Source organism: Dasypus novemcinctus, chromosome 1, assembly GCF_030445035.2.
Source record: "Dasypus novemcinctus isolate mDasNov1 chromosome 1, mDasNov1.1.hap2, whole genome shotgun sequence".
NCBI lineage: Eukaryota > Metazoa > Chordata > Mammalia > Cingulata > Dasypodidae > Dasypus > Dasypus novemcinctus.
This window is the reverse complement of record NC_080673.1, coordinates 102,506,831-102,534,738: the sequence shown is the minus strand read 5'-3', so window position 1 is coordinate 102,534,738 and position 27,908 is coordinate 102,506,831. Positions and strand designations below refer to the sequence as shown.

The 27,908-nt window shown below is 37.5% G+C and overlaps 1 non-coding gene and 1 pseudogene across 1 annotated transcript; both read right to left on the bottom strand.

Moving 5' to 3' along the window:
- Nucleotides 1-15,619: 15,619 nt before the first annotated feature.
- On the bottom strand, nucleotides 15,620-23,665 carry LOC101421094 (all-trans-retinol dehydrogenase [NAD(+)] ADH1B-like; annotated as a pseudogene).
- A 3,364-nt stretch (nucleotides 23,666-27,029) lies between these two features.
- LOC111764994 (small Cajal body-specific RNA 6) lies at nucleotides 27,030-27,249 on the bottom strand. Its single transcript, XR_002797466.1, has one exon. It is a non-coding gene; the product is annotated as a small Cajal body-specific RNA 6 (non-coding RNA).
- Between the last annotated feature and the right edge of the window lie 659 nt (nucleotides 27,250-27,908).

Here is a 27,908-nt window from a genome sequence, read left to right as displayed (position 1 = left end):
TTTTGGTTAGATTTTTATTTTGCTCAGCCACCTCCATCTTAGCTGTAGTTCTTTGCCCTAATCCCTGTTACCTATTCAAAGTGAGGCAAATATTTCCTTCACCACGCTCGGCCTGTTTGGTAAGTGTACTTGCTACTTCTGTTGTTCTAACTGTTCTAGTAAAGTTTTAGCCTAGGTGTGTGTGGCAGTTTGATATAATTTGTGAATTCCAAAAAGAGATATAGATTATGTTTGTAAACTGGTCTCTGTCTCTGGGTGTGATATCCTTTGATTGTATTATATTCTCAGGATTAATGATTTGACCATGTCATTAATAGGACTCAGATTTGATATGATCAAGGGTCACATCAAATATTATTCAAGACAATATTAGAGGTGATGTGTAAGAGAACACTGAACATGTAAACTGTAATCTCTGTTAGAAGCTCAGAGAGAAGGAATCTCATCATGCTACTTGTCCTGTGATTTCATGTTCTAACTTCTGGGCAGCTGTGGGCACAACAAAGCAGGTTTGGTTTCTGCAGCAAATTTTTTCGTAGTTTATTTGGTTTTTAAATTTTGTATTTCTATGTGAAAATGTATGCAAACAATCATTTATCATTTGTCATTGACAATGTGCATGCAGTATGCTGTGGGGTGGTATTCCCTGGTACTTTAGGGTGGTTAGCTTATATCAGGGAGGACTAGGTCAGCTAATGGTGCTCAAGTTCAAACTGTGGCATAGGAATTATCAATACTAAATATTAGAGGGAGATTAAGTTAAAGGCATTCAAGGGAATTTCCAAATTTGTGAACATTTTCCAGTCCATTGCTCTCAGATATACAACTCATTTTCATACTTTCTACTGTTGCCTCTGTTTGGAATGTCCACCCCAACTCCTGTGACATCTTGGACCTGAAGTCCCCTGACTGCTTGCTGGACATCTTTTCACTGTCCCTGTCATATTAAAAAATCCATGTTTCTGAGATATCATCTACCTCTTTTCTTTTCTAAAGTGGTTTTCTTTTGATGTTCTGCATATGTCAATAGGTTTATACTTCCTCACCTCTCGTTTGATCTGCAGAGCTATGCTCATCAACTTTTCTCAGAGACAGACACCAATACTGATGATTCTTACCGATGGTTTTTTCCATTCCTCTCTTGTTCTCTAATCTTTGTCATCTCTCTAACAAATGTCTCATGGTATTTTTTTCCTAGTTGGTCTCCTTATCAAGCCTCAATCTATCTACCACTACTGTTGCATTAAATTGCTACATTTGCACTGTTCTGCTTCTTCAATGACTCTTAGGTGTAGGAAAGAACAAAATCTCAAACCGAGGGTCTCCCAAGCCTGGTGACTCTCCCTGTCCAATCATATCTCGTATTTCTCAGTCAAGAAAGTTACTCATGTTTCCACAGATAATAGTGTGAACACTTCTTTCTTTGGGTCTTAGTTGTTTCTGTCTGCCTGACTGAAATGTCCCCACTGATTCTCCTTTTTTTATAGCCTATCCTTTCTCAAGGCCCAATTACACATTTTCTCCTCCATATGGTCACCTCAGGCCACATGGTGAGTCTCATTCCTTACACACCTTAGCTCCTTCTATTCTTACCACTGTTACAGCCCTTGATTGACTGTTTTCTCAATAGATTTTAAACTTCTTGAAAGCAGGACTTGTCATAAATCTGTTTATTCCTCAGAGATGTGAAATGTGCTTTGCATATATAGATATTCAATAAAATCTTGTCAAAGACCATTAAGTGAGAAGGGTGTGAGGAAAATGGTAGAAAATAATCTTATTTCAGATATACTTCAGGGGTGTCATAGTATGTTTGAACATATTTCCTAGACTATTGTGGCACTCTCAGCATAATTTTAGATAATTTTTAGGAGGTACTAAGGAATGAACCCTGGATCTCATATTTGGGAGGCAGGTACTCAACCACAGATCTACAACCATTTCCCCATTTTCAACATTTAATGGAAAGTGTAATCCATTAAGTTAAAATAATATTTTCAAAATCCTTCCATCTGGAATGCTACCTGAAAACTTTATGAATATTGTTATTGCTAAGGTCACCAATAATACCTGAATGCCAAACTCAGAGGATTCTTTTCTTTTCTTATCTTACTCCCTTTTTTTTGTCTTTATTTATTTTTTAAATATTACATTAAAAAAATAAGAGGTCCCCATATACCCCCCACTCCCCTCACCCCACTCCTCCCCCCATAACAACAATCTCCTCCATCATCATGAGACATTCATTGCATTTGGTGAATACATCTCTGAGCACCGCTGCACCTCGTGGTCAGTGGTCCACATCATAGCCCACACTCTCTCATGTTCCATCCAGTGGGACATGGGAGGACAGTCCGGTAACTGTCCCTGCAGCATCACCCAGGACAACTCCAAGTCCCCAAAACGCCTCCACATCTCATCTCTTTCTCCCATTCCCCACACCCAGCAACCACCATGGCCACTTTCTCCACATCAATGCCACATTTTCTTCGATTACTAATTATTATAGTTCATGAATAGAATATCAGTAAGTCCACTGTAATCCATATTCTATTCCTCCATCCTGTGGACCTTGGAATGGTTGTGTCCACTCCACATCTATATCAAGAGGGGGCTTAGATTCCACATGAATGCTGGATGCAATCCTCCTGCTTTCAGTTGTAGGCACTCTTGGCTCCATGGTGTGGTGGCTGACCTTCTTCAACTCCATGTTAGCTGAGTGGGGTAAGTCCAATAAATCAGAGTGTAGGAGCTGAAGATTGTTCAGGCTCAAGGCCTGGCTATCATATGGTCAGTCCAGAGATTCAGATCCCCTGGGTATACATTAAAACCCAACACCAACTACAGTTCTGATAAAAATAACAGGAGAGGCTTGTGAAAACTCCTTTTTTTTTTTAATAACAATTTTTTTGTCTTTTTTTTTCAAAGATACATAAATCACAAAATATATTACATTAAAAAATATGAGGTTCCCATATACTCACACCCTAACCCCCTTGACACCTCCCACATCAACAACCTCTTTCATCAGTGTGGTACATTCTTTGCATTTGGTGAATATATTTTGGAACACTGCTACACCTCATGCATTATAGTTTACATTGTAATTTAACTCTCCCACAGTCCATTCAGTGGGTTGACAGGATATCTGTCCCTGTAATATCATTCAAGACAAGTCCAAGTCCCAAAAATGCCCCCATATCACACCTCTTCTTTCTCCCTGCCCTCAGCAATTCCTGTAGCCACTGTCTCCACATCAATGATACAATATCTTCCATTGCTAGTCACAACAGTTCTATACTAGAATACCAGTAAGTTCACTGCAATCCGTATTATATTCCTACATCCTGTGGACAGTGGGATGACAGTGCCCACTCTACCTCTTAATTGTAAGGGGGCTGAGATCCCATATGACTGATGGATGCAATTCTGCTTGCAGTTGTAGATGTTCTCGGTTCCCTGGTGTGGTGGTTGATCATCCTCACCTCCTTGTCAGCTGGCCGGGGTAAGTCTAACGAACCAGAGAGTAGGTGTTGCACCTCCACTAAGGCTCAGGGTCCAGCTGGCACTGGGCCAGTACAGAAATTCAAGACCTCTGAGCACCTTATCTTACTTCTTTGCAGCACTTGACCCTGGTGACTGTTGTTCTATCTTGAAAGTTATTTTATCCTCTTTCTTTTCATGTCACTTGTACTTCCTTGGTCTCTTTTGCAGCATCCTTTATTTATAGGATGTTCTGCAGGTACTGGATTCCCTCAGGGACCTATCTTCTGAACCTTTCTCCTGACATCCTATACCCTCTCCTTGAATAATTGTGTCAATGCCCAGGAATTCAGAGAACACATGATGCTGGTGAAGTCATCATTATAGACAACAGATTCCTTCCAGCTGGTTTACCCAAAAGGCATTTACTGAGAATATATATATTTAGCTTATATAATCTTTGAGATGGCTGAGAATCATTATGCTGAGCTTTCAGGAATAAGTTAGCACCTAGTTTGCCAATTTACCTGAGCCTTTGCTTTGATAATTGGGCTGCCCTTGCTTCCATTGTTCTTGAATGGATACGGCTTCTCCAGTTTCTTTGTAACAAAAACAGTTCTGGATCATGGTCTCCCATGGGTGTATTTGATTGGCAGAAATTAAATCACACTTATGTACCTGGCAGTTTCAAAAAAACTAAACATTATGAAAGGAAGATTGATACTGTGCAGAATCATTAGTATCAGATATGACCCAAAATCTATATATTTTGCTCAGAACACATTGCTTGGTTCTATATTTCATAAAGAAAGCTCATTTGAACATCTTACAGTCATTTCATGCCTGTTATTTTCAATGCCAAATTTAAAATATTCAACATAAAAACATGTGCTGGTGTTTAGAGCCCAATTTGGTGCATGGGCCTGTGCTCCACATTCAGGGGACTGCACATACATATTGGAATCAAGCTTGATTCTCCCAGCTCCACCTTGTGCTCCTCATTCACTCAATCTTTTTTTTTTTTTTTTTGATGTTCTTTTTTCCTTTATTTTCTTTTAAATGTTGCATTCAAATAATTTAAAAAATAATAATAATACCTCCGACCCCACCCACCCCACCCCTCCCACATCAAAATCCTCTTCCATCATGGTGGTACATCCACTGCAAAGGATGAGTACATTCTGGAGCACCACTGTACCACATGGACAGTGGTCCACATTGAAGTCCACACACTTCCACAGTCCACCCAGTGGGCCATGGCAGGAAACACAACGTCCAGCATCCGTCCCTCCAGCACCACCCAGGACAACTCCAAATCCTGAAAATAACCCACACCATATCTCTTCTTCCATCTCCCTACCATCAGCAGCCACCATGGCCACCCTCCCCACATCACTATTACAAATTCTTCTCTTACTAATCATAGTAGTTCCCCAGCAGAACACCAGTAAGTCCACTCTTAATCCATACTCTATTCCTCCATCCTATGGACCCTGGGATGGTTATGTCCAGTCCCCCTCTACATGAGGAGGGGGCTTAGATTCCACATGGAAAATGGATGCAATTCTCTTGCTTGCAGCTGTAGGCACTCTCGGCTCACTGGTATGGTGGTTGACCCTCTTCACCTCGCTGTCAGCTGGCCAAGGTAAGTCCAACAAACCAGAAGGTAGGAGCCACAAGTCTGCTGAGGCCCAGGGCCTGGCTGTCACATGGACAGTCCAGAGATTCAGGTCTCCTGAATATACACCAACCCAAATGCCAACCACAGGTCCAGTAAAAGTAACAGAAGAGGCATGTGTAGAAAGGTCATATCTGAGTCCAACTCCATCACATTCAGGAACACAAACTCCAAAGTAGGGCCAACTGACATGGCCCTGAACTCCAGAGCCATCTGCTATGACCATAGAACCTTTGGGTCTCTGCAACCCTCAGGAGAACCAGCACCTGGGTTTCCATCTACCCAGGCTGTCCCTGGTACCCTGCTCAGGCATGCATAAGTTTCACACTCTGATGACCTCCTGACACTTTTTGGGAGACTCATAGCCATATAGACTCACTTGTCTTTTCCATTTCTCCCTTTTATCTGAAGTATAAAAGCAGTTTTTAACACCTGATATTACATGTAGGCTGAGATATTCTGCCAGTCTGAGTTGACGCCTTTATTCAAGGTCTTTTTTCTACTTCATCGTTAGCTGGTGCTTGGTAGTAATCCCTTGGCACCAGGGAGGCTCATCCCCCAGGAGTCATGTTCCACACTGGGGGGAAGGCAATGCATCTACATGCTGAATTTGGCTTAGAGAGGGGCCACATTTGAGCAACATGGAGGCTCTCAGGAGGTAACTCTTAGGCATCCCGCAGCCCTAGCCCTAGTTCATATTTCAGGCACACAGGTTCATAATTGGAGCCATCAGTATCAAGGGCTCATCATTTGACCATCCATCTTTGTTGGTTTTTGCCATTGCACTTGGGGATTGTTACTGTTTCACTGGAGAATGTAATAGAGCTTCTCTGGCCAGGAACCCAGCACTCTCTCAGCTGTCGTTTCCAACTGAAACCACTATGAAAGTATCCAAATCTTTCTATGTACCCTGTATACATGCCCTGGGGAACTCCCTCCCAACCATGTGCCCCCACCAATAACATCCCATACCAGTGCTCCTCCCCCACCATAGTTGAACCTCTCTGTGGTCCAAAACTTCTTCAAAAAGGAAGCCCAATATATTTCCAGGTTCCATTAATAGTAAAATGGAATATAGTGATGGGTTAAAAGGTTAGGTATAGAATACATAGTAATTTAGAAAAATTAAATAAAAGAAAAATAAATTGGAGTATCAGAAAATGAAAAAATGAAAAAGCTTTTCTTTTGACATTTTGCTTTTCATCACTGCTATAGGTGTTGCCCTGTAAGTACAGTGGCAAGGCAATTTCTTCCATTTCTTGCTCAGTGTCTACATCCTTTCTTTTTTTTTTCTTCTAATTATTAAGTTTGTCTTCACATAAGTTTTAGATCACAGTAATTCACGTATACAATATATGGTACTCCCACATATCCAACATCAAACCCTTTGTCCCTTCCCAAGCAATGATCTTTTGACATGTTCATATTATATTTGCAGCAGCTGATGTACAGATATTGAAACAATAGCTTTCAAACATGGTTCCATTTGGGTTTACATTATGGTTTTTATTTTAGACTATACAAATTTCTAAATTTTTATTTATCTTATGTTTTACATTATGGTTTACATTTTAGCTGGTAGATTTTTATTCATTTTTGGTGTAATTTAACATGTCCTATATCCATCATTGCATGTTCTTGTGGAACACTTCCATTGCCCCACAGATACATTGATTCCATGTATTCAACACCTCTTTTCCCCTCCCCTCAGGGCCCACCATGACATTTGATCTTCATTACCTGAAGGACCACATTCAGAGATACTTGCAACAATGTTGAGGGCTTCACCTGCTTGACTTCCCTAACCCATTGGGAGCCACCAATTCTCTCAAGAGATACAATTCCCTCTGTTTGAGAACATCCGTCCTCCCCAGGATGTGGGTATACCTTCACTCTCATTGTATGGGTCTCCACCAAATGATATTACCCACTATGGCAAAATGAGCACTCACATACTCCCTAGAAGCTTGCACTGGGTCAGATGCCCCCCCCTTAAGTGTCTTAAACAGGTAACCTTATGTATTATATTTTCTAAAGGGTTTTCTCTACATTATAATTTCAAACACATACCTGACAATCTCCTATGTTCAAATGTTCCCTCCCTCTACCCCCAATACTTTGGGCCATCTGACCCATCCTCCCATCCTTAGCTCCCCTCACACCCACAAAGCACCACCCAAAGTTATCCTTATGCCCCCATTTTATCCCTTCTCTGTACAAACACTTACCTCCAGCTTATCATAGATTTCACCCATGTAGTTGTCAGCTTGCAAACTTCCTCTACTCCCCAACTTCTTTAAGTTTATCTTCCAGTCTCTAGCTCTCTGAGATAGCTTGATTTACTTATTTCATATCAGAGAGATCATGTAGTGTTTGTCCTTCAATGCCTGGGTTGCTTCATTCAACATAAGGCTCTCAAGATTCATCCATGTTATCACATGTGTTTGTACTGTATTTGTTCTTATAGGTGAGAAGTATTCCATTGTATGTATATACCACATTTCATTTATCCATTCATCTGTTGATGGGCATTTGGGTTGATTCCAACTTTTGGCAATAATGAATAGTACAGTGTTGAGAGGAAAATTATAGCCCTGTATGCTTACATGAAAAAGAAGAAAGACCTGAAATCAATGACCTAACTACTCAGCTGGAGGAACTAGAAAAAGAACAGCAACATAATCCCAAAGCAAGTAGAAGGTGTGAAATAACAAATATCAGAGCAGAAATAAATGAAATTGAGAACAAAAAAACAATGGAGAGAATTAACAAAAACTAAAAGTTGGTTCTTTGAGAAGGTTAACAAAATTGACAAACACTTAGCTAGACTGACTAAGAAAAAAAGAGAAAAGATACAAATAAATGAAATAATATATGACAAGGGGAACCTTACTACTGACCCCACAGACATAAGTGAGATCATAAGAGGATACTATCAACAACTTTATGCTAAAAAACTAGACAATGTAGATTGTCTAAAAAACTAGACAATGGAAAAATTCCTGGGTATGTACAAACAACCTACACCACAATAGAAGAAATAGACTTCAACAAACCAATCACAAGTGAAAATTGAAACAGTCATCAAACAGCTCCCCAAAATGAAAAGCCCAGGACCAGACAGTTTCACAGGTGAGGTCTACCAAGCATTCAAAGAAGAATTAAGACCAATCTTACTCAAGCTTTTCCAAAAAATTGAACAAGAAGGAATGCTACAAAACTCATCCTATGAAGCCAATATCACCCTAATACCAAAGGCAGATAAAGATATTATAAAAAAAGAAAATTACAAACCCACTTCTCTAATGAATACAGATGCAGATAAAGATATTATAAAAAAAGAAAATTACAAACCCACTTCTCTAACGAATACAGATGCAAAAATCCTCAATGAAATACTTGTTAATCAAATCCAACAGCACATTAAAAGAATTATCCATCATGATCAAGTGGGTTTTATACCAAGTATGCAAGGCTTTTTTAACACAAGAAAATCAATCAGTATAATACACCACATTAATAAGTCAAAAAAGAAAAATCACATGATCTTATCAATTGATGCAGAAAAGGCCTTTGACAAAATACAGCATCTTTTCTTGATAAAAATACCACAAAAAATAGGAATTGAAGGAAACTTTCTCAACTTGATAAAGGCCATATATGAAAACCCACAGCTAACACTGTACTCAATGGTGAAAGACTAAAAGCTTTCCTGTTGAGATCAGGGACAAGACAAGGATGCCCACTGTCACCACTATTGTTCAATACAGTGCTAGAGTTTCTAGCTAGAGCAATCAGGTAAGAAAAAGAAATAAAAAGCACCCAAATTGGAAAGGAAGAATTAAAACTTTCATTATTCACAGATGATATGATTGTATATCTAGAAAGTCCTGAAAAATCTACAATAATGCTACTAGAGCTAATAAATGATTTCAGTAGAGCATCAAGATACAAGATCAATACACAAAAATCAGTGATATTTCTATCACTAATAATGCACAATCTGAGGAAGAAGTCAGGAAAAAGTCCATTTACAATAGAAACTAAAAGAATCAAATATTTAGGAATAAACTTAACCAAGGATGCAAAACACTTTTATTCAGAAAACTGTAATGTGTTGCTAAAAGAAATAAAAAAAGACTTAAATAATTGGAGGAACATTCCATGTTCATGGATTGGAAGACTAATATCATTAAGATGTCAATTCTACCCAAATTGATATACAGATTCAATGCAATCCCAATAAAAATTCCACCAGCATTTTTGGTCTTTATTTATTTATTTTTGTCTTTATTTATTTTTTTAAATGTTACATTAAAAAATATGAGCTCTCCATATACCCCCCACCTCCCTCACCCCACTCCTCCCATAACAACAACATCCTCCATCATCATGGGACATTCATTGCACTTGGTGAATACATCTCAGAGTACTGCTGCATCACATGGTCAATGGTCCACATTATAGTTTACACTCTCCCCCAGTCCACCCAATGGGCCATGGGAGGACATACAATGTCCGGTAACTGTTACTGCAGTACCACCCAGGACAACTCCAAGTCCTGAAAATGCCCCCACATCACATCTCTTCTTCCCACTCCCTACCCTCAGCAGCTACCATGGCCACTTTCTCCACATCAATGCTACATTTACTTCCATTACTAATCAGGAGAGTTCCAGAATAGAATATCAGTAAATCCACTCTAACCCATACTCTATTCCTCCATTCTGTGGACTCTGGGATGATTATGTCCACTCCACCTCTATATTGAGAGGATGTTTAGATTACACTTGGATGATGGATGCAATTCTCCTTCTTGCTGTTGTAGGCACTCTTGGCTCCCTGGTGTGGTGGTTGACCTTCTTCACCTCCCTGTTTGCTGGCTGGGGTAAGTCCAATAAACCAGAGGGTAGGAGTTGCAAGTCTGTTGAGGCTCAGGGCCTGGCTATCACATGGACAGTCCAGAAGATTCAGGTCCCCTGAGTATACACTAAACCCCAGCGCCAACCACAGGTCTGGTAAAATAACAGGAGGGGCTTGTGAACGAAGATCATATCTGAGTCCAAATCCATCAAACTCAGGAACACAAACTCCAAAGTAGGGCCAAATGACATGGCACTGAACTCCATCTGCCATCACCACAGAATCTGTGGGTCTCTGTAGCCCTCATAAGAACCAATCCCTGAGGTTATATCTACTTTAGCTGTCTCTGAGACTCTACTGAGGTGTGTGTAAGGGCGACCCCTCTCATGACTTTCCAGCTCTTTTTTTCCACCAGCATTTTTTAAGCAAATGGAAAACACAATTATCAAATTTATCTGGAAGGTTAAGAGACCCCGAATAGCCAGAAGCATCTTAAAAAGGAAAAGTGAAGTTGGAGGACTCTCACTTTCAGATTTTAAATCATATTACCTGACTACAGTAGTAAAAACAGCATGGTATTGGCATAATAATAGACACATAGACCAATGGAACCAAATTGATGGTTTAGAAACAGACCCTCACATCTATGGGCAAGTGATTTTTGACAAGCCTGTCAAGCCCTCCCTGTTGGGGCAGAACAATTTATTCAACAAATGGTGTTGGGAGAACTGGATATCCATAGCCAAAAGAAAGAAGACCCCTATCTCACATCTTATAAAAAAATTAACTCAAAATGGAAAAAAGACCTAAATATAAAAGGAAATATAATAAAACTCCTAGAAGAAAATGTAGGGAAACATCTTCAAGACCTGGTGGTAGGTGGTGGATTCTCAAATGTTATACCAAAAGCCCGAGCACAAAAGAAAACATGGATAAACGTAAACATTTCTGCGATTCAAAGGACTTCATCAAGAAGGTGAAAAGGCAGCCCAGTCAATGGGAGAAAATATTTGGAAATCACTTATCCAGTTAGGTTTTGATTTTCAATCTATATAAAGAGATCATACGACTCAACAATGAAAGAGCAAGCAATCCAATTAAAAAACGGGCAAAAACTTAAAAGGAGATTTCTCCAAAGAGAAAATACAAATGGTCAAAATGCACATGAAAAAGTGTTCCATATCACTAGCTAGTAGGGAAATGCAAATTAAAACAACAATGAGGTATCATCTAACACCACAGAGAACGGTCATTATTTAAAAAAAAACAAACAATAAGTGCTGGAGAGGATGTGGAGAAATAGGAACACTCCTTCACTGTTGGTGGGAGTGTAAAATGGTGTAGCCTCTGTGGAAGACAGTTTTGTGGTTCCCCAGGAAGCAAAATATAGAACTGCCATATGATCCAGCAATTCCTCTACTAAGAATATATCCAGAAGATATAAAAACTATGACACGAACAGACATCTGCACACCAATGTTCATAGCAGTGTTGTTCACAATTGCCAAAAGATAGAAACAACCCAAGTGTTCATACACCAATGAATGGATAAACAAAATATGATATATATGTATGATGGAAAACTATGCTGCAGTAAGAAGAAATGAAATTGGGACATGTGTGATAACATGGATGAGTATTGAAGACATTATACTAAATGAAGTAAGCCAGACACAAAAGGACAAATGTTGCATGGTCTCATTAATATGAACTAAATACAAATAATAAACACATTGAATTAAAACCTAGAGTGTAGGTTATTAGGAGATAAAAGGAGGGTTGAGATGAACTATGGATGTTTAAAGTATTTAGAAGTTTTAATGAACTTGACTGTAAAAGTGTGGAGAAAGAGTTGATAGTAACACATTATAATGAGTAGCAACTGGTTTATAAATGGGATTATGGCTGAAAAAGGTAGTCTGGGGAAGTAAATGTCAATAGAAAGAAACCTAAGAATAATCTAGGGACTGATTATTTTCAACCAGAGGTGGTTGAAAATTGTGGTTAAGGGTACAAATGCAAGCGAGTCCTTCTGTGAGTACACCACTATCGCAGGGTGATGGGAATATGGAGAAGCACGGGAAAACTACAATTAGTGTGACATATAGACTGTGGTTAATAGCAATACTATAATATTCTTGCATCAATGCCAAAGCTGTACTGTGTTGATAATGGAGGTGTATGGAAAAAGTGTGCCAAATGTATGCTATGGACCATGATTGGTGGTAATAGTCTGATGATATAGTCTCATAATCTGTAACAAATGTTCCAGCAGGGTATGGAGTTATATGGGAAATCTACACACTGTAAATTACTATTTTCTCAGTGAATGGTAGTCTTCAATCCTTATAATTAGATGCAAATTATATGATGATTTTTTTAACCTGCTTTCATTCATAATTAATCTACTGAGTTATTTTATGAATATCTACCTAGCTCTAAAGGCAGATTTGGAGAAGGCACTAGACATTTTTCTTTCTAGCTATCTTTCAAGTGCAAGGTAGTAAGTGACTGCTGGGTGTTCTTGATCTTTGTGATATCACTGAGAGATGTTTCTCTTCATCCAGCTTCTCAAGTCAATGAAGTGAACAATGTACATAAACACGACCATTAATGTCATCATAAGACTGTTTAGCCCCAACTATAGAACATTCATTCTTTTTCAAATTTATTTTTGTCCCACCAATTTTCATTCCTCTCCTTATGCAATGGCCCATTCTTAAATATTGCGAGGTATTTGACAAATAGAATTTAACCCACTTCAATACAATTGTTAAATTTTCAGAGGACTGAACAGAGTTAATTTGTGCAAAAATCACTTACTAATGAACTAAATGTCAGGAGTTTTGGTATGTAATGACCAAAACAGATTTTCCCTCACTCTACCACAGTTTCTGAACAATTTTTTGTTGCTTCTCCTAAACTGACTCTCTTTCTAATCCTAGATTAGTTCTTGTAATTTGTAAAGTAGCAAAGGCTAAGGCAGAGTTCCGCTGTGTTTGTTACTTGTTTATATGCTATTGCTTGAGAGATTTTGTCACTGTATCAGAGCTGCTAGTTAAACCATCAACATGCAATTTTTTTATCTTCAAACTTTGAAAATTTTCTTCCCTCTGCCTAAGCACTCCATGGAGGCTGGTACTATAACCTGTAAGTACATTCACAGAATTACATATTTTTGGGTAGACCAGTAAATACAAAAGTTCTTGATTCCAGAATAAATACAATTCTAAAATAAAATTAAATTGGAGGAATTCACTAGGATACCCTGACTGTTTACACGTTATTAACCCAATGGATTAGAGCAACTCTATAGAGTTCCTCTTTTACTTTCACTTTACCTGTGTTCTTCCCCAGCAATGCGAATGATACCAGAGAGTCATATTTGGGTGTGGAATGGACCTATGACCCACCCTGCATCCTCTATGGAAGGCTTTGCCAGTCTGTGAGAACACTGACAGTGCCCTTCCAGTCTTACGTACTCCCCACAATTTCGGACAGACGTGGTTTTGAGCTGGATATAGCCTTTGAACAAGCAGAAGATTTTTTGACCTTCATCTTGTCATGTACATTTAGAAAACCCTCTACATTCTCTGGATCCCATTCATTGCCACCAATTAAAAATCCCATGATTTATCTCAGGGACATTCTGAAGGCTGCCCTGACCCTCAATATCTCCTTCGGCATCTTTGGCAACATAAGTACACTAATCCCACATTTACATGATTCTTCATATTTACAGAATCCTTCTACCACCATCATCTCCATACTATCCGTAATGATGTCATGGTTGGTACTGTATTTTTCAAAGAAATGGTAAAACTGGCTCAGAATGTTTAACTGGCTTACAGAAGGTCACACAGTAAATAGTAGGCTATTTTCTTAAATACTTAGGTATTCTCCACATTATGAAGTAGGTAGTCAGTATGACAACAAATACCACATTTAGAAATAAACTCATAACTATAAACTTTGCATAATACTTTAAAAATTAAGTGAAAGTGGTAAATCTTTCCTTGTGAGTGGCAAAGCAATATTGAACAGATGTCATAGGCTTCATATATTCACTTTATTTGACTACACCCAGGGTTATTGAATAATTTACAACATGGTGGTTGATAGACAAAAATATTCCTGTAAAAATGTACCTCTGTATATCTATGTATATACATTTATGCCTGGAAGTTTGTGTCCTTTCTTAGTAACTCAGTTTATATGCTGAGTTCAAATGGCTTCATTACTATCCCTTTTCTTCAATCCAATTTATCAGTTGTTAATTATCTTATATCTCAGTTCTTAGTCCATTGTAATTTACAAGACTAACCAATTAAGCATTTTATTGAGTAAAGAGTTACAGACATTTTGAGTACAGTTCCAGAAATAGTTCAGTTTTCCCTTTAATATCCAATAAACTTTCCATGTAGCAGGAAATCTACCTGTATACAAGCAAATATCCTATATTCACTGCAAATAAACTGTATAAACAGTAAAAACCAAATCTTTAGGAAAATGGGTAGCATTTCCCTTAAGTTAGTAAGAATTCTCTGGATTTAGATCTTGATTTTCTCCACATTTAAATCTGTAAACATACAGTCTCACACTGCAGTTTTTATCCCAGAACATTTGAACATTTCATAAGATGTGAAATATAGGCAGAGGTTATAGAAGTAGAAGTCAATGGCTACAAGCAAAATAGCCCATCAGGTGTATGTTGGGGGCACAAATAATGAGTGGTTCTGTCACTGGGATTCAATGACTAAGGGAAGCAAAGGTGCATAAAGGCTTTGAAGTCACAAGAAATATCTTTGCTCAATGGGAGAGAAAAACACATACAGAAAGATCAAGAAGGAAATTTAATTTGCCTCCATTGTTCAACTGATTTTGATTTTCAGTTTGCATTAGTCAGGGTTCTCTAGGGAAACAGAATCAACAAAGGATATATGTCAATAGTATGCGATTCTATAACAATCTCTCATGCAGCCATGGGGATACACAAGTCCAGGTACTGTAAGCAGGCCACAACCAGGGCTGCAATGAAAGTCCAATGAAGGTTCTTGACAAGTTCTGGGAAATGCTGGCTGTCCAAAGATGAGTTGGGAAATTCTCTCTCAATGCTGGAATCACTTCGGCTTTCAAGGCATTCAACTGATTGGGTTAAGTGTCACTCACTGCTGATGGCAATCTCCCTGATTGGCATAATTATAACCAGCTATCTATGATTTACCACTGCAGTAAAGTCAATGGTGACTGCAGTCCATAAATCCCCTTGTATTATAGCTATCCCAGTGCTTGCTTGACCAAACTACCTGGGCACAACCACCTGGCCTAGTTGACACAACAGCCCATCCATCACACACTTCATCTGTCTCTCACTTGGATTGCAGACATTTGCTTGAGAAGTGATTTCAGGGTACACAGGACATGGATAGTGAATAAATTCTGTATGATACTGTAGTGGTAGATACATGAGATTTGCATTCGTAAAAACTCATAGAAATGTGCAACACGAGTGTATCTAAAGTAACCCATGGACTTCAGCTAATAATAAGAATGTATCAATATAACGTTATGAATTTTTACAAATGTATCCCACTAATGCCAATGATAGGAATAGGAGAAATTGTCCAAGGTGGGGAGTGAGTATATAGAGAAAACTTTCTGTGCAATTTTCTCTAAAACTGAAAGTGCTCCAAGAATTATTTATGTTAAACACATACACACACACACACTAAATTTTCCCCATCAATTTCTGTTTCTCTGGGAATGCTCCCTCGTGTATTTATTGATAGTGTCTCTGAAGGGCAGAGTCAATGCCGTTTGGTTGGTGTCCTAGATGATGAGGGCCTGGGGCAGTCAGAAGGCGGGTGTAAGCAAAGGCATCCTCGTGGATCAGAACGTCAGCACCATACGGATACTGAAATTAAAAAAAAATAATTATTTTCCCACAAGATATTTGATACTCTTCTTCATCAGAGTCCAAGGAGTATTTTAAGTATTTTGGTGGAAACCTGGCTGTGTTTCCAGCCACTCTGTTTCCATCTCTATATATTCAAGGGCAAACACATAAAAAAGAAGCTCATCTTTTAATCCTTTTCTTTGATGTTTTCTTAAACACACACCTCACTCGTAACATTGTAACATGATTTCCTTTAGACTTCATTCTACAGTAACACCTTCAAAAATCATTTTTGATCCCTAGTGACTTGCATATTAACGTGTATAAAATGGTAATGGGTAGCAAATTGCAAAAGTTTCTTGTTCTCTACCTTACAGTTTGTAGATGCTTTTCATGGGCTATCTCATTTAAAACTCAACCTAAAAAAAAAAGTCAAAAACAATGATAAATTTTGTTGACTATGGTTTAGCACATTATATATATACATATATGTATATGTGCACACACATATGTGTGTCTGTATATCTATATGTGTATTTATGTATGCATGTCTGAGTTCTTGTAAATCAGTACAGTGTAACATAAAATAAATCGGCTTTGCTGAGAAATAAGTCTAACTTTGAATTTTGTCTCCCTTGTTTATTAAGTGCATGTCCTCTCTGAGTCTTGTTTTGTCCATTCTTAAATAGTGAAATTAAGACTAGATAGCAGTGTCCATTGGGAATAACATGAGGTAATGCTGACAAGACACTTTATATATTGACTGTTGCTTTGTTGATACATGCTTCTTTGCTTTCTCAAGATTGTGTGTATATATATACTATAGCATGTAGTGTTTAGTGCAATATTATATGCCTCTGGCTGCCTAAGATACAGTATTTAAACTGAAACCCTCATGAGAAGCAGTGTCAGGTTGCAGAAAGATATGGCTTGTTAACCTAGATGGTGAGGGTTAAAATAACTGCCTATTATTAATTGTGCCTGGTATCAATCTAAGCAACAAAATTCATCTTATTAGCTGATGGTAAATTTTAAATGTTAGAAGTACAAAATGGTATTTGTTAATATTCCTAAGCTATTTTTAAAAATAGGATTTTGGATGCTATCCCTTTTCAATAACTTTCATTTATGAGAATATCTTTGAATACTTCAGAAAGAAAAAATAGTGATAGGTTGTATCTTTTATGAAAAATCACGAAGATTTGTAGCGACAACAACCACAGGGTAGCTCCACCTCCTCCTATAATAAAAGTTCTGGGCGTCCTGATCATAATCTAAATCTCCATGCATTGAAGGCCAGCCTGCATTAGGGGCCAGGCAGAGGCTGTGGGGGCTCCATGGTCTGAGGATACCTGGGCGAGTCTGATTCTCTCTCCTTTCCTGGGTGAGTGCTGGCAGTCAAGAGGCTGGATTGTGCTGACCAGTCAGATTTGCGGAAAGTCACAGAATCTAGCTTTAGCAGAACAGGAAATGCAAAGCAACTACTCTTGGAGTCTCACTATAAGATATAAGAAGTTCTACATGTCAATGAACTGCTAAGAGAAAACCTTACTTTCCAGCTTCTCATAGATATGTCAAATCTCTGGGCAAATTTCTTTTTCCGTGTTAGCTTAATCCCCACTATATATATATAGAAAAAAATCTACCTCTTTCCAGAGCCAAGCAGGTGAAATCCTTCATTTGTTTTTTCAAAAGGTAAAACATGGTTATTAATGGATCCAGGGGAAACTTGTTGGCCGAAAAATCAAGCACAAGTTTGGGGACAGACTCTTTATCCTTAAAGCCTAGGAAGAGGAAAACATCATGTTAGATTCAGTGTCAAATAGTAGAACTGGAGAGGAGGAGATTTTTCAAATAGAATTAAAATCCAAGTGTATAAAATGAGTTATATTCCACAGACTGCTATTACTAGGATAATAAGAGATTGTGTGCTTTAATATCCTTTTGCAGTGATTTTACTTTTTTTGTTGTGGTTTACCCCCTTAATTTAGGGCCCTTCATTATCTGCTCTCCAATTGAGTAATTATAGTACAGCTGATTATGTCCAAACTCAGGGAGCCAATTTAGCAGTTGTCTAAATTTAGGCAAAGAGTACAGAAATGAGCTATTGCAATGATTTCATCAGTCCTATGGGATATTTCAGTAAGTGTTGGAAACTGAGGCACAGTGACTTCTCAAGGAAAGATGTGCTGTCTCCACGCTAGTGCTGTCTCCATGGCTACTCTTGCAACCTAAGGAATGTGGTAATTAAGAGTTCCGGGCAAATGGGATGAAGCTGTTAAAGGCTGAAAGAAAAGATGGGCACATACCTTTTGTAGTGAATAGAACACTTAAACTTTGTACCTTGAGATAAGATTTTTTAAAATTCCTTAGACTATGGGTAATGCTGATAGTTAATATGTGTTGCTGCTTGATGACACGTAGGCTATGTGTTTATGCTTATTGGCACGTAGGCCACGTGTGTCTGCTTCTGGTCATGTACACTGGGGTATATACAGAGCCCCTTGTAAACAATAAAGTTGGCTAAGGAGTCATTGCTCACAGATACCCTGATCCCAGCTCTCTCGTTCTTTCTCTTTGTTTCCTTCTCCCTTTTCTCTTTCATTCCCGATACCCTTCGGGTCCAAATCTCCAACAAGTACACTTTACAGTCTCCAGTGTCTAAAAAAGTTTTGCTATAGGCATTAGCTAGTTATTTGGGATATCAGAATTGTGTCTTGAGAGCTTCAGTCTGCTCTAGTTTCCACTATTAGTGGATTAGAGACTAAAAATGCATCAGTACTTTTAATTATCTTTGACAATATTGTTCTTCAAAATCAGACCTTGTCATTTATAAAACAGAACATATTCTGAGGTTAATAATAATTAATAATTAAGCTTTACAACATACCACCAAAAATTGCCCCTTTCAAGGTGCACCCAGTAAACAGCAAAATAGGGTTCATGCAGAGGTTTTGGGAAGCTGGAGGCTCCCCTATTACACTTATGCCAAATACCTTGTGACAGCATGACAGGGCCTCAAGCTGGAATGAAATTAATTTTAGCATTGTAAAAATAGGATCTCTGATGGTTTCTATTCATGATACACTCTGAGAATTCATATAGTGTCAGCCTAGATTTTGCGTGCATTTAGGACATGTTTTGTTTTTTGCTTATCTGTTCTCCTTTTTGCATATGTTAGTGGCTGTGACATAAGGGAAGACACAGAAAATATTTTTGGGTGAGAGAATTTAGGGATGAAATTGTTGTGCACACTTTTTTCCTTAGAATGTATTAAGGAGACAAATATCATTACAGACATAGATGAAGTTAGTTCCTCAAAAAATGTAATGTTTCATTATCATATGAATCTTAGGCCATCATATTAGGTGGTTAATCACTTCTTATTTATTTATTTATCAGGTAGTTTGAATCTTGCACTTAGATCAAGTATTTTAATGGTGTACAAGCTGTTTCATTAATGGCAACATCAAAATTTATCCCTTGTCCAATTGATGCATGTCTTTGTAGTGGATCCTTATTTTATTGTACATCTAAACTGTACATTTTGTACATGTTATTTTAATCCCCCCAAAATGTATATTGGTTTTATGTTAAATTTCCCCAATTATTCTAGAAACTCAAAAGACAATCCAGAAGGTCTTGTCTTCCAGTCAGGTTTTTATTACATTTTTTTAGAAAGAAAACGGTTTAGGATTCCACAGGGATGTGGACTTCTTAATCCTTTGGGTTTGGTGTATGATTTAGAAGATCACACATCCATAGAACATGTGGTTATCAGGCATTTGGTATCTTAAAATACAGTCATGATCTATGTCTGTGTGAGAACACAGGAGAAAAACAGTAGAAAAAGATTCCAAGGAAACAAACTACCATCTTACAAAAGTTGGATTCTGTTGGAAGTTCATTTGCCTGTGGGATATTGTCCCAGATCAAGGCTGCAAAGATCCTTATCTCAGCATGCTACTCCACAGCAAGACTGCTACTGGAGCTTACTAGGGAATCTCAACTTTGTCAATAGGTTCTAGAGAATTCTGGTTAGGTGGGGAGTACCTGGAGAGATGGTAGCTCTCACAATAGATGATATTTGTATTTATTTGAAAGTAAATGTATGCACATTCCAAAGATGATGTAAGCACATCAAGATTGGAAACAGTATTTTATTTTAACACCTGCTACAATTAACTGAGCTTTACCCCTAGCCAGGTGGCAATTTGCTAAGTATTTTGCCTTCATGTCATAATATATAATGCTATATATGCTTGTAATGATTGTGACAAATGTATGCTTTTTAATGCCATTGTACATGCATATGATACTATTACATATATTTGCATTAAATTTGTTTGGTAGGAAAATCTGTCAGTTGTTTTTATGTTTCAGTCCCATACATGGATATTGGATTCTGATTAAATGACAGGCCCCGTGCTATCTGCTTTGGGAATATCTAGTGATGCATTAAAATAGTAACTTTCTTTAGGTCATAGATATATTTTATAACAAAATGATTTTTTTTGCCTATGTTGGATCATTATTCCATTTTATCAATGTATGACATGTAAAACTAAATGAATTCATTAAGCCTAAAAAATATAACATTTTTGTTAAGTATGTGCAGAAAATAAAAACTTAGTTTAAGAATAGAATTTGTATTATTTACATTATCTTAAGTTTGAATTTGTTTACTAAAATTTAATAAAAATATATTTATAATGATCTAAAATAAAATAACCTCTAAAGGGGAACTACGATGTGAGGCATATTTGCTTAGCTGAACAAATGAAAGTTACCTTATAATCATGAATAAAGTAATGATAGGTAAGAAACAGGAGATAGAATAATGCAATTCATAATTTAATAAGTGTTCTCTTATATATTTATATTCTGTTGTTTAAAAACATACCCTTGATTCCAGAAGTATTAATCAAAGTATGTCATGTACCTACCATGGTGTCGACCTGACCAATCGCTTCAAATGAAAAGTCCACACCACCCCCGGTCATTTCCTTCAGCACCTCGTGGATGGGTTTCTTGAAGTCCTGAGGGTTGATGCACTCAGTGGCCCCCAGCTCTTTGACCTTTGCAATGATCCTGGCTGCTCCAGCTGCCTTACGGCCTATGATGGCAGACAAGCCGACTCCTCCAAGGCCAAATACGGCACAGGTGGAGCCTGGGGTGACTTGTATTTTCAGAAAGGAGAAGAACGCATTAAGTAATCATTGTTAGCAATTCTCTGTCCACCCTGCTGAAGTATCAGCAGCTTGTCTCTGATAACCTGGTGAATATCCTTAGGATACACTCAATTCCTTCTGGGAATATATTTTACCAATAATCACACCCAAAATTCTATAGAGTGTATCACTGGTCTTATGCTGGTAGGAGGAATGCTGTCACCTAATTTAGAGGAAATATCCATGATGCCTGGGGAAAAAATGTTTTTGACAATCTGAGTATATGTGAAATGATTTCTTGTTGTCATTCCTACTTTGGCAACATTGACTGAAGTCCATAACCAGTAGAAAATGCACAGCCAATGAGGCAGACTTTCTCCAGCCGGGCAGCTGCATCGATCTTGACCACTGAGATCTCATCTACCGCTGTGTACTCCGAGAAGGTGCTGGTGGTGATGAAGCGGTGGGGTGGATGGGCTTCCCTCTGCAGGTGAACCTGGTGGTGCCGTCCTGCAGGGTCCCCTATTGGTTCAACACACTGATCAGTGTAACACAGAGACAGGAGCAGATATGCAAGCTGATTGGTTGTATATCAAAAGTATCAGAAACCTACTCCAGTTTCCTGCAGCAGTTGGCTTCTGGGCTTTTACAAATGGCACATTCTCCACACTGGGGAACACCCAGTGTGATAACTTTATCACCTGAAAGAGGATGATGCCATTTATTTTCATATTTCTACCCAAGAATTTATGCAACAAGAAATTAAGCTTAGGTGTATATATTTGAGGCACATGTCCTAGAAAGATCCCCAAAGAAATAGAATATAATAACCACCATGTCATTGGGGATTGTTTATCCATTTAAATTTTTTTCTTTTCTTTTTTATTTTATGGTCCTGAAGATTCCCAATTAAGAAATGCAAATATGGAAAAAAACATGAATTTATATTATTTTACTGTATGAATAATTCTCTTTTACCACATGTAGATTTCTATTAGGGTTTTATAATCTTCATCTCAATTAATCTTTAGTTAATTAATTCTTAATAGTCTCACTATAAGCATTCATATAAATTTTATTTGCATGCCGACCATCATAAAGGTGATATTTTCTAATTTCATTACAACAGAGCTTTGATAACAATGCTTTATAATATCTCTTGCTTATCTTTACTAAGAAGTGAATGCTAATCTTTATTTAGTGCTTTTAAAGTCATATTAAAAAGTATGAGTAAAAGGAGCAATTTGCGAAATTTCTCTGAATACTTTAGTCATTCCTAAGTCAGACACTTTTTTATAGAATAAGAAATCCTGTCTTAAGTGGTATTTAGGCAGATAACTTAATTTGTGAATTATCTCTTTTTCTCCAATGGTGCTGGGAGCAGGGGTAAAAGTAAAGGTATCATTTTATTATTTATTTTTTGTAGACAGGAATATTGCAAGTTCAAAATCAAACCAGACAATATCTTTTTTTCTGGTCATGGGTCAGTTAAATATTTGGTGAAGGAAGAGATTGTATAAACTGACTGAAGGAATTTTTAGAAAGTACACATAATTTTTATTTTTAATCAACCAAGCTACCTCTACCATACAATCAAAATAATGATTGGACTAAACACATAAAATAATATTCAGGTGGAATTGATAGCATGGAAATTTTTTATTGAATTTACCCCTTATCTCTAAATTATTCATCTATGTCAATATACTATAAATTAGTATAAATTAAATGCAAAAAATAAATATTTGATTAATAATTCATAATCTGACACTTTAAGCTATGGTTAAATATAATAAAATAGACACTCTTCTGGCAAGATTCTTTCTGCATGGTTCCCTTTCTCTGGTCTGTTTCATTTGTTCCATGTTCTAGAAGGGAGGCCACATAAGGAAGAGGAATCAGTGAACAGGCTCCACAGCTCAACGTAAGATACCATGATGATTCCGCCAGACCCTCACAACCCCATTTTGTGAATTCAGAAAATCACAATTAACCTGGACATATTTTTGTTCTCTTGTCTTATGTAGTGTTTCCTTGTCCCATTCGTGGTTCTCTTGTGGGCCCTGAAGGTAGACAGTGCTCAGGAACACTAAGATGGCAGCTGTTAGAGAGCGAACCCAGGAGGCGGTTACTCTGTCTCCTTCACTCCAGTTTCCCCAGGTACTAACCTGGAGCCTGACATCTAGTATTAACTCCACAAGCCACATTGAAGGAGAGAATCCAGAGGTCAGGCCTGCAGATGAGCATGGACACTGGAAGGATGTCGGGAAGGGAGAGGAAACAAGCATATCCCTGCCTGGTCCCTACTCTGTTGCTGGCTGTGGCTGGGGTCTGGTGCAGGTCTTTTTCCTCTCCCTGCTTCACTTTCCTCATCCAGGTTGTATAACCTTGTGGGTCCTGAACAAAGACACATTCCCTGATTGTGATTCCTGTACCTGGTTTGACTGCAGTCACCCCCTCCCCAGTGCTCCCCACGATGTTGATTCCCTCATGGCCTAAGATCACAGGAAGTGGTGTGACAAGATCCACATTTATCACATGGTCATCTGTGTGACAGATCCCTGTGGCCACCATCTGTCGGGGAAAAGTAGAGTGATTCTATTCAGATAAATGTATGACCTACAGATAGACTTAATGCATCCAATTCCCTGAAATTGGATTTTTAGAGTCCTCAGAATTTTAGTTATCTTTACTCTTCCGAATAAAAATATTCAGTCAACCCCTGAGATTATTTAGTCTGAAATTATCACTTTCATTTTTAAGGCATTAGAAAATTTGTAATAATTGCAAAATAATTGTTTCTGTAACATGTAAGTCTTATATAATATGCAATAACACATGCTTTCTACAGAAGTAGAAGTTGCATATTATCACCAAGAAAATAGTCTTTCATATTCTAACATCAGCTATTTTGAAATCTTGACATATGTCTACAAACACATAAATTCTTTTTATAGTTCTCAGAATTATACTGGACAATTTTACTGGGATTCCTTTGATCAATTGAAAAGTTTTAATGACACATCCCATTTATATCTTTTCTTGATAACCAATGTATTCCCATTGGGATTACCATAATTTATATGAAAAGTTTCTCAAGGGATTTTTCATTGTTTTTACTTTTAATATACTTTTTAGAAAAATTAGTATTTTTTTTAAATTACTTTAGATTATCTAATGTTACATAAAAAATAGAAGGGATTCCCATATTCCTCACTCCCTACCCCTCTACACTTTTCCACATTAACAACATACTTCATTAGTGTGATACATTTGTTACAATTGATGAACACACACTGGAGTATTGCCAAGAAGCATGGATTATAGATTACATTGTAGTTTACACTATGTTCTGCACAATTTTGTAAGATATAACAAAATATATAATGGTTTGTATACATCATTGCAATGTTGTTTCAGACAATTTCAATGTCTCAAAAACTCCCCCATATTACATTTGTTTTTCCCTCTGCCTCCCTGAGATCCTCCAATGGCGACTGCCTCCAAATCCATGATAAAAGTTCTTCTACTGCTAGAATAGCCATAAGACTATAGTAGAAAAACCATAAATCTACACTAGTCCATAGTTTACTTCCCAATTTTGAGGAAGCTGGGATGGTGGTGCCCGCTTCTCTAATTAAGATGGGGCTTAGATCCCATGGGGCTGATGGATGGGAGTAACTTGCTTGCAGTTGCAGTCTCTTCCTTTCTTTGGGATGGTCATTGTCCATCGTCTTCTTCTTAATTGTCCTGGGTGAGTTCAATGAACAGGAGACTTCGTGTTGCAACTTGGTTGAAATTCAGGGCCCAGCTGTTACATGGATAGCCCAAAGATTTTAGTCTCTTGGACTTATAACTATCAAGTCTAGTACTAACTATAGTTTCAAATAGAAGGGGTAAAAGAGCAATGTGCAGAGAAATTACAAATGAGTCCAACTCTGTTACACTGAGGAGCATAAACTCCAAATTGGGACCACTGGCAGGGGTTCAAACTCCTGCGCTGTCTTCCCTGCCTATAGTGTTTGGATATCTCTGGAGCGCTCAGAAGCTCCACTATTTGAGGCAATGTTTACTGCACAGTCAATGAGATCCTGCTGAGATTTGCAAAAGCATAACCTCTGGAATGATCTTATGACTCATTTTGAAATCTTTTAGCCATAAAAACTCATTTGTATTTATTCTTTTCTCATTTTGGTCAAGGTCTTTTTACGAGTTGTATTAGTAGGTAATAATCCCTCTGTTCCAGGGAATCTTTCCCAGGGAGTCACATCAAATGCAGTGGGAGTGGTAGAGAAGATAAGGCATATATATGCTGAGTTTGGCTTAGAAAGAGGCCACATTTGAGCTACACAGAGGCTTTCAGGTCGAAATTCTTAGGCAATATCTACAAAGTTTCAATTTCAAGAAAAAAGTTTATAAGTACTGTCATCAATATCAAGGGCCAAATTATTAATAAATTAAATAGAGACAGAAAATGTTTTCACCTTAATACAAACTTCACAGGTCTTGGGGGGTGTGACCTCCACCTCCTCAATGGACAAGGGTTTCTTTAGCTCCCAAAGCACAGCTGCTTTGCATTTTACTACCTGGAAAATCAGACACAAGATAATACCTGTTTTCACCCAATCTTGAAGTCAGGCATTTTGTGTTTCCAATTTTTATTGCCATATTTACACCATGTCTAGAACAGATAACTCCTATATTGAAATGAACTAGTTCTGGTTTGGAAAGTAATAAAAATCATTAAAAAAAAACACAAAATGTGTAAACCATGAACATAGGAAAATAGAACAGAATTAGCCATAATGAGATAGTGACATAAATTTGAATAAATTTTTCTACGTCATTTTTGCATTTGTTTGTCCTCAAATATTCATTCTTGATATATTCTAATGCTGACTTACAATGAGCTATTGACCCACAATTGTTGTCTTGTATATGAAATTGTGAGTCACTGTTATTTCATTGATTTTGTACAAGGTTGTCTAGTCACTTAAAACCTACTTGTAAGGCTGAAATTTCTTCTTATGCCAAAACATTGTGAATTTATGATAGGTAACATTTGCCTACTGCTTAGAAAAACTTTTTTTGTCTCACTTTTTCTCTATTTGACTTTTTACTAATATTATTATTTTTTCCTTTCTACCACTGGTGTGTGCTTCTTGTCGAATTACTCATTTGGTATATTGCTTTTGCCTCTCTCTTTTATTATATGATTTACATGTAAAATCTCCTTTCAGAGCACATTTGAACCAAAAACACATGGGTTAAAAAGAATTGACAAACGCAAATCCACTCCTATATGAACACCTATATAACTCACATCAGGAGAACTGTGCTTGTTTGAATAGCAAGCGCAGATATCTTAACTTCAGATATTCTTCAAAAGAAGAGTGTAAGACATATTTTCACTGTTGTGAATGGTCCTAGGCCCTCTTTTCAGGTTGGCAAAGTTTGTACAGATGACATGCTTCTGTAATAGTGAAACGATATACCTGCAAATATGATCAAATCAATTCAGTGGGTTCTTTTCCTTTGAAATTAATTTCCATTTTCAGCTACCAAATCTTGCCAATTTTCAAGCTTTCTGCCATGGGCAATGCCATAGTAACTATGGGAGGGCTTGGAAAATGTGCACTGATCTCAGTAGGTCCTGAGTGTTGGTGCCTATGAGGTGACCGTCTCCCTGTGGTTTGTTTGGGCGATTCCAGGCTTGACTTTAACCTTACAGGGATGCTACCAGGGGATAACTATTGGAATACTGGCCTTATTTTACAGATGCAAGTATTGAGGGTAAAAACACTGAGCAGTTTTCCCAAAGTCATAAATCTGGATCTTTCAGGAATTAAGATCCCTCCATCATTATCTTTTTGTATCCACATAACACATTTAAATTATGGTTTTTGAATATGAAGATACTTCTTTTTTTTCCCCCAGAGGTCTCAGCCTGAAAACATCAGATCATAACCCCAGATCCCAGCTGTTCCACTGAACAAAATCCCTTTGAAACTAAGCTGTAGGATGCTGACCAGGCAGGGAATCACCGAGTGTCAGGGGCCCTTTTACCCATCACGGCACTATTAGAACGTGAAGAAGGGATTAAGACGGCTTCTTGTAAAACATTTCTAATTTTGGTTTACAAATAGTCAAAATAGACTTGAATAAACTACTAATCTAACTAAAGCACATATATATTGAAGGGAAGGAGATAAATATTAATAAAAATGATACATATTCTGGAAGATATGAATGGCAATAACTGTGTTTCGTTTCCATTATAGTTTAGGATTGTATATTATATTTCAGCACTTATTGTTTCTAATTGATCATTGTAATTTAAATTATTGATTAAAAACTGTATCCATTATTTATAATACAGGAAATATAAAATTTTATATTTATTTATTTTATAATAGGGAAAATATATTACAAATAAAATGTTTTTTGCTTGCTTTTTCTGCTGTGCTGATACTGTGCTCATGTTGTCTCTTTCTTCTCTGCAGGCCAGGGACTGGTGAATTCTTGTGGACTTCCTCACCATTTGAGGACACAGAGTAAAATATTGCCAGATATTTTGTTTGCATTAGTAACACCTACTTCTGCATATAAGATCTTGGTCTTTTTAAGCCACGCCTATCAGTTCTTTCTCAGACCAAGTTGAATCATTTATGAAAGGACACCAGAACAGGATATAAAGCTAAACTTTGCTGGCAATATGTCAATTTCATATACAGTATGTGGATTGCATTAGATTCAATATTTCCAGTGAACTAAAATTTTATCACTCTCTCTTCATTGTACTTCATCTTTCTCCCTC